The 8,677-nt window shown below is 44.5% G+C and overlaps 1 long non-coding RNA gene across 2 annotated transcripts in view; it reads left to right on the top strand.

Annotated features, from left to right (window-relative positions):
* Nucleotides 1-6,725, top strand: part of LOC107316176 (uncharacterized) — a 43,416-nt gene extending 36,691 nt beyond the window's left edge. For both annotated transcript variants that reach the window (XR_014948784.1, XR_014948782.1), the window contains one exon: nt 6,598-6,725. This is a non-coding gene — a long non-coding RNA (uncharacterized LOC107316176). The remainder of the gene's footprint in view (nt 1-6,597) is intronic.
* Nucleotides 6,726-8,677: the final 1,952 nt, after the last annotated feature.

The following is an 8,677-nucleotide window of genomic DNA, read 5'->3' as shown; positions in this document are numbered from 1 at the left end:
ACCTGCAGCCATCTGACAGATCCACTTGGCCCCAGGCGCCTACTGACAGTTATTTACCCTGCAGAGTCAAAGCCGAGCCCCTGAAGAGCAGACATTATCTGCTGCAAAGCTGCTTGCTCCGAAGAGGTTGAGGTGTGCATTCGTTCATTACCCACGTGCCTCATTTCAGAGGAGCTGCCTGTGCACACCCTGGGGATGGTCAGAACCTTGTCAGCTCAGGGCAGGGTCACAGATTGGGCTGACGCTGATTGACACTGACACTCATCCATCCTCTGACTGTTTATCCGTCTGTTTATCGTGACAATTGCTCAGCCTTGTTCCTTCCTTAGAGCCATAGAATATCCCAATTTGGAAGTACTCGATGTGAGGACACAGCATTGCAATGCAGAGCAGGAGAACCCCTTTCCTTGCCCGGCCAGCAGTGCTGGGCCTGATAAACCCCAGGTACAGCTGCCCTTCCCACAGCCCTCCCATCTTTGCCTTTGCAATATTTGTCTCAAGGATCTCTTTGTTTGAAAAGCTTTGTTTTGCTGTAGCTGATAGCCACATACTTAGCAGAGTTAATAAAAAAGCTGGAAATAGAAGGAAAATTCAGGGTAGTAGCTAAGAGACATAAGCTAAATGTGGCTGTGAGTTTGTGCCTTGCTGAGAAACAGGTCAGGAAATCTCACCTAAATGATCATGGGCTGATAGGTCAGAATCTGCCCGAGCTTCTTCTGCCGGAGCAAATCCTGTGGCTGCAGTATCATGCAGAGATGAGCATGGACTGAAAAGGGAAGGCATCCGAGTGATTGATTTTATTTGGCTGGATATTGTGCTTTTCCTCTTAATTAAATTCTTGTCCGTGCTAGGTAGACTTTAGCCTCTTGTAGCTGTACGGATTGCTGGGTAGGTGGGTTATTCGGCACAGCAGTCCTTGGATTCAGGTGTTGTTGCTACAGAGTGCCGTGCCATGGCTGCAACCCTGAGGCAGTACAGCTCATAACTTATATTTTTCTTAGCCATGTTTCAGACCAGAGTGGTTTGTGGAAATGTTCATATAAGGAATACAGCTCAGCACAAATCTCAATAAGCTCTACAGGGTCTTTGCTCACTTCTTTGTCTTCCAAACTGGCCGATTCTAGACCAAACAGAAGATCATTGGGTGGATCAGCAAATGCTGGTGGAGGTTATCTGCTTTGCCTGCTCTTCTCATGAGGACGCTGGTAACAGCTCTGTCCAACATTACAGAATCATAGAATATCCTGAGTTGGAAGGGACCCAGCAGGATCATGGAGTCCAACAGGTGATGGAGCAGTGTGCTCATGTCCCCAGCCTGCTGAGCTGCCTCCTTGCCTTGCTGCAGGGTTAGTTGGGGTTATTTGAAGCAGCACCGCTGTAGGGATGTCATTGTACTCACTGTATAAACAAGTGGATATCTCTGATATATCAGGAAACAACATGTCTTGTGGTAAGCTGCAAACTGGCTTTCCAATTTATTTTCTGAGCAACCTTCACAATTTAGCAGATCTGAACAGACCTGAACAGAAAAGATTTATGAGCTGAAATGTTTGTTCTGGATGAGGTATTCCAGAAAGCTGTTACTAATGAACCTGTGGATAGCAGTGTGTATGGCACATGTCTGTAGCTGTATTTCTAAGCAGGAGTCAGTCCAAGTTCTTTGCTGGAGTCATTTCAGATTGAGTCATAAGAAATCTCTGTCAATAAGTGCAGCAAGCAGGCACATGGAGTCCCTCAGTGTTCCAATCTGAGACAGACTATGACTGGTCTACCCCCATGACTTCCATAGTATGATATTACACCCCAGAGCAGAATACTGGGACTGAACAGCCTGGAAACTCCCTGTCTGAATGTCCTGTTCCAGGTGCACAAAAGAAAACCAAAAATGCAAAGCCTTTAAGAAAGCATCACATATCAGTGCACAAACAGTCTGATCTCATGCTGACAGCTACATTGGTGCAGGAATTGTATGGTGTGTATAGCTCAGCTAATCCTGCCTTATGTCAGGGAGCAATTCTGGCTGTGATCACACCAAAACCACTTTGATGTCTGTGATCTGTATGAAGAGAAAAGGAAAATTCAAGATAGAACAAAGGCAACAGAAAAGATCTGGGATTTTTAGAACTAAGCACTTCCTTAGTATATTTTGAATGGGTCAGCTAAATGATGATGTACAAAGTGGGCTGTTTTGGTTGAGCATTCCCTCTTGTTCCTGAGCCAGTTAGGCAGAGCTCTTAAGCAGAGAGATCTCTGATGGAAGATCTACCTCACTCTGTCCACTGAGCAACAGATCCCTGCCATACTTCATTAGGAATCAGGAGAATGAATTACAGTCTATCTCAGCTTTTTTGTTTTTAATTGCTGCAGTGGTCATCATTCATTAGTATCTACAGGCCTCCACCTAGTGGATGAACTCGAGCAAGTACTCGAGGCTGCAATACCCTGAATGCCTCGAAATCTGGTTTACTGTGCAAGCTTTGCTAGCAAATCTCGGTCAAGAAATAAAAAAAGAAAGAAGAAAAGCACTGCCAGGATGGGGTGTTGGAGCAGCATCTACAGGGAGTGTGAGGCGGCTCCAATAGCGAGAGCAAGGGCAGCGTTAGAAGTGCTGGCATTTTTTAGCCATACAAAGAGCTCCCTGGGACTGTGCCAGGAATGCATTCCCCCCACTTCAAGAGTGTAGCTGGCTGCTCAAGGCCAGCTTGATGATAAGAGCAGTTGCAAAGGGAGAACTGGAAGGAGTGAATCTGTCATTCAGGATTTCCGTTGCAAGGCTGTTGGTTGCACTGGCAGGATGGGCAGATGTGGGATGGTGAGTTTTGGAGAGTGTTAATAGTTTCATCCTCTATCTGTTCAACGCACGTATTTGCACAATGCTTCAGGGAAATATCCCATCTGTAGCAGCAGCTCTGACTCACGTTCACATGTGAATTTGGATAGGACAGCTGAAGTGATGCTGCTCATACCTCTCAGCTTGGCCTCCTGTAGCATCCTGCCGCCGCTCCAGGGATACAGAGTGAAACATCTCCGCTACACTGCAGACCTCAGCCTGCTGGCTGATGAACTAATTTCCTTTTAAAAGAACAGAGGATTGCTATCTGTAACTTGATTAGATATTATCTCCTTCAGCCATCCTGCTGTTGGATCAATAATGCCTGACAAGGCAGAGAGGAAACCTGGGGCTTCTGCTCAATGGGCTGAGTCAGAGCCGCGTCTCCAATGCTTCTGAACAAGACTGAACTCCGTATAATGCATAAAATCTGTTGTTCACGCAGCACTGGGGCAATAATTCCTTCCTAAACTAATCAGTTTTCTGAAACACAAGATGAGGTTACACTTCTCTGAGCTCACAGAACTTCTGTTCATCTAATGGTGGTAGCAGTCTAATCTCCCCCTAAATCCTGGACTCCAGTAGCTAAAAAGATCATTTTGAACCTTTAACTTGCTTTAACTACAAGACTGTTTACTTTTCCCACTGTTTATGTTTAACTAGATTTTTGTCTCTACACATTTTCTCATCTCCTGCTGTATTATCGTATTTCATTTTATTTTAGGCTGATCATCTGTTCTCTATATTTTAGCAGTTTAAATGTCACATCTACTAAACAAATTACAGACAGCAAAAAACAGAAATCCAATGGATCTGATTTTTGGAGGGTTATGCTGGCATGGAAAGATCCTCACTAAGCCTTCAGACAGTTTTGCCCAGTGAAGATGTGAACAGCAGTTTGGGAGAGATTAGAAATGATCACACAATCTTCTCATATTAAGAAGCACGTGAGAAGCACAGGTATATTGTAACGTTAATGATGTTTATGAGGGTTAGGTTTTATGGTAAGGTAAGCACACCCTGTGTGTATATTTGATGAGTTTATTTTCAGGACATCAAAACACATTGATGAATATATGTGCAAAAGGCTTGCTCCAAATTTGTTTACTTAACTCTGTCCTGAATTGGATACAAATTTTTCCTTTTGCAAATTACATATGAAGCCTTTGCCCTCCAGTACTTTAATCAGTGGGAGCAGAAAGTTGTGCAGCTGAAGTCCTACATAGTCCTACACTTTCTAGCTCCACGTCTTTACTGGGAGTGATGCCAGCTCCAAACATCCACGAGGAACTTACAAGAGAGGGAACTGAGCGCCCAGGGTTGGCAGTCATGCCCAGCAGGCAGTGAGACCTGATACAGCACAGCACTGAGCATTTCAGATCCCAGCACAGCAACAAACAGCTCAAAAATCTGTTCTGGCCTGACTGAGCCCTGCTGGGCCCAGGCTCCCCAGTGCTGAGCACACGGTGTGGGATGCTGTAAGCTAATGGTGAATAGCCAAGTGGATGTTGTGTGATTTTCTTTCTTATCTGACATGAAAGCAGCTGGATTTCCCAGAGAAAATAGATTTGGAGAATTTCAGGTTGCAGGATTACGTGCACCTGCTCCTTAAAGACTATCCAGGCGAATTTTAAACAGAATCCCTCTTATGCTTTGATAACACACAGTTGCCTATGCATGCGGCTCCTCCTTTTGCCTGTTCCAGGACTGAAGTCAGAAATAAAACCTGTTTAAGAGCTCTTGATGCAAAGTTGATGAGAGCCCCCTGTTGTACCTTCAGTTCTGTTTTAACCGCATGACCAATGAGAGCACAGAGCAGACACGGGAACCTAATTCAGTATCTTGTTCATCATCAGTTACAATGATTAACCAAAATGTTGAATGGTTATGAAATATGCATGGTGGAAAAATACATTTTAAAAATCAGTCAGTTCTTATGTCAGCGGTTTGAAATAACTTGTCTTTTGGTTCTGAATGGGCAAATAAAGGCCTATCTTATACATCTTTGTGTTGTGTGATTGGTGCAATACTCTCTTGAACTGCAAGAAAAGCTTAGGGTGATTTTGCTAAGCAGATTCAAGAAAATCATTATGTAGCCCAGGAAATCTTCAGCAGGCTGAAGTTACAGCAGCTGTGTGTTTTATGGTTTGCTTTGCAAATATAATGTCACAGTTGTAAGTATGTCTACAAGAATCTGTTGGAATCTGAGTTCTGTGACCTCACGTTCAGAGCATCCAGTGCTAAAACATGCACTGGAACTGACTCATCTTCTTAAGATTCCCATAACTGCACAGGACTGAAAGGGATGTTGGGATCTCGTCCGTCTCTCATTCATGCACATCAGGCAGATGACTTGTGGGGAGGTGGCCTGGAGATTGTATGCTCTCAGTTTTTGCTCAGTGTAACACCAGGACCCTGGTGATGGATCATGGGGATTGGAAGCAGCTCCAATTAAGACAAAGCTACAGTCTTCAAAGTTCCTTTTTGTTAGCTTCAGGAAGGCAGAACTACATTAGTCTATTTATGTGTTTAGCTCACTGATTTTGTCAGATCACATTTTGCTCCTGTTAGCCCTGTGGGATCACATCCAATGTTTTTTTGGGGGTTAGACTATGATCAAACAGGAACAGCGTGGCATGACAGAAGGTTTTATTTTATTTTAGGATATGTGTGTGTTTTCTTGTTGCAAACTAAGAGTTGACAAATAGATGACAAATTCTGGTTGGCATTTGAACTAGACTTCCATTAAGCTGGCAGCATCTTTATGTTTATTTTTGGTGGAATGACCTTTAGGTGTGTAAAAGCTCTGGATGCTTCCTGATTAAGTTATATGTACACATAAGAAACACTTTCAGCTCTGAGGACTGATGTGGGAATGTTTGATTAAGGCATTTTCTGCCTTCTCACAGCCTCCTGCTCAGCCCATGAGATCATGGACTAGGGATAGAGGGCAGCATTTATATAAAGCATAAGACTGAAATGCAGTTGGCTTTCTCTAACTCGCCGCTCCTAGTTCTGGCTGTCACTGCAACCAGGTGTTGCAGAGCAGCACATTGGGCCAATGCATTACAAGACAAGCAAGGTTGGTTCTTCTGGTTTTGGCCTATAGGTAAGGCTTCTTCCTCCAGGAAAAAAGGTAGCTGGTCTAAAATTAAAAGTGCATTTCAATGCAGCTAAATAAAAGAAGTGCATTCCAATGCAGCAAACTGAGCCCTCTTTGTGTTTTCTTTGTTTTCTTTTTCTTCAAATCATTTAACTGTCCCCTTTCCATGTACTTATGCACCACTGTTAATCAGCTGCATTATGCAGCTCCCACCCTGACTTGACTCTCATCTCCCGCTGTGATGTGCTTCTGTGTTCACCTATACATGAATGCCCATCAGCTGCAAAATTCACACACCTCCAACTGTTAGCCTTGTATCCTTGTAGATACAAGCTCTCGACCTCTAAGCTAAGTCAGATAAAACCTAAATACATTTCATTTGCGTTTCATTCAAGCAGCATTAGGATTTTGGGTGAAGAAAAAGAGAAACCAGGAGTGAAGAAGAGGCAAGTCCAAGACAAATCCTTGCTCGAGTCTATAGTTAGTAAAAATGGTTTGCAGGGAATGTTCTTGTACCATCAGCTGTGCACTGGAACAAGCAGAGATAAGAGATAATTGAGTGACCACACATTAAAAATGCTGCCTTGATTTCTCATTTGGCTCTGTTATGATTTGATGCTTTTTCATTTCATTCCAATCAATTTAAGCCTTTTTCTCATTGTAGGTTTGCTGAAATAGAGGAGTGCTGGCTTGGAGCATCCTCAAGATGTTGTGTGTGAGCGGTTTGAGGTAAGAATTGCTACATCTTGTTTGAAAATACCACAATGGATTGTATAACATTAGGCCCATCAGCCAGCTGTAAATAAATTAGCAAGAAGGCCAGTTAGGATCCAGTGCCTGAGAACTATGGAAACTGAGTCAATCTCTAGACCTTATTTCATTATTTAATATGAAATTATTAAATATTATTTAATGAACTTATTTAATTTGGTCAGTAAAAATAGCTCCAGAGGTAAAAGGGGACGTTGTACTTAATTAATTATTGTCTTTACACAACACTCAATGATATTCTACTTAGTAAATTAGAGCTATGTAAAGGCATCAAGGTACATATCTAACCGATGAAGATAGGCTCATTAACTAACTCAAAAAGTAATTGTTAATGGGAAAATATCATTAAATAATGGGGTTTCCACAAAAGTGCTCTTGGACTAAGTGCTGTCCAGTGTTTCAAATACTGTGTCACTCTCCACACCTTCTAGAAGAACTTGATTTTCCATATGTACTTTGAGAATACAACTAAGCCAGCTCCTAACTGCCCTATAAAGTGCTTCTGTCCTTGAATGCAGATGGAATTAAGTCTCATGCCATACCCACAGGATGGTATTACCGATGCACATGTATGTAAAGTGGCCAAACACTGATGGAAAGGTAAAGGCAAACTTGGGGAGTCATTTCTTCCAGATTAAAATGTTTGATCTGGCACAAACATATCACTCAGCTTCAGTTCAGCTTGGTGTCTTTTGATGTGCCTCATATTACCTCTGAATAAATCTCACATCCTACACAGAGCAGTATTCAGATACTCCCTGTTCTGAGGCCTCTGCCAGCCCCGTATGAACTTGGAGCTGAGATTCAGGAAATAATTTTCTTGATTTTTAAGTAAATTCCTGATTTTTCTTGCTGCACTGAGCAGTGATGTCTGTGCTGTCAGGGCCTCGGCAGCCGTGATGGCGATGCACATTATTGATGCTGGTTGCAGTGGGCAATCCAAAGCCATTGCTGTGTCTTGCAGCAGCTCATCCATCCTGCTGCATTGTTCCATGTAGCAATAAACACTGCAAACTCCCATAATGTTCAGAGAACACCAACAATTTATGGCTTATAGCCCAAAAACTAAATGCAGAAATGAATCATTGCACTCGTCAGTCTGGATAGACGTATATAACTCTATGTATTGCCTGTGTACCCAGACCTGCAGAACTCCAGCTGTGACCTTTCTTGTGTTGCACTTGATCACAGAATGACAGAATGACCCGGGTTGGAAGGGACCTCAAGGATCATGTAGTTCCAACCCCCTGCCTGGCAGGGCCACCAAACATACACCTTTACTAGATCAGGTTGCCCAGGGCCCCGTCCAACCTGGCCTTGAACACCTCCAAGGACGGTCTTGAAGGAACTCGATGATCCTGAAGGTCTTTTCACAGAATCACAGAATTATCAAGGTTGTTAAAGCCCTACAAGATCATCCAGTCCAACCATTCCCAATACTTCCCGGCTAAATCATACTCCTCAACACCACATCCAAACGTTTCTTGAGCACTCCCATGGTCGGTGACTCCACCACCTCCCTGTGCAGTGCATTGCAATGCCTCAGTATTCAGGGATCCCTTTCTGACGACCCTTTTCTTTCGCACCCCAATGGACGCACTGTATCTGCTCACACCCCTATTGCACACAGTCTCCACTCTGCGCGCTCCCGCGGCGCTGGCGGGAGTCAGGAGCGCGCACTCCCGCCCCTTCCCGTGCAGCACAGCGGATGATCGCGCAGCGTCCTGCCCGCGGTGCATGCTGGGAGATGTAGTTCCCTCCCTACTCTCCCCTTTCACTTCGCACCGCCAAATGACTACAACTCCCACAAGCCCTCGGCTGCGTTCCCGCCGTCCCGCGGCGCTCGCTCGGTCAGTGCCTACGATCCCCAGAGCGCAGCGCGGCGCGGCGGCCGGACCGGGCAGGATCAGCCGGGCCGGCAGGGAGCGGAACGGCGGGACGCGGCTGCGCGGAGCGAGGCTTCCTGAGCGGCT

This window comes from Coturnix japonica, chromosome 8, assembly GCF_054131305.1.
Source record: "Coturnix japonica strain WE chromosome 8, WE-NBRP24, whole genome shotgun sequence".
In the NCBI taxonomy this organism is placed as follows: domain Eukaryota; kingdom Metazoa; phylum Chordata; class Aves; order Galliformes; family Phasianidae; genus Coturnix; species Coturnix japonica.
Note: the sequence above shows the minus strand (reverse complement) of the source record. Positions and strands in the feature narration are given on the sequence as shown.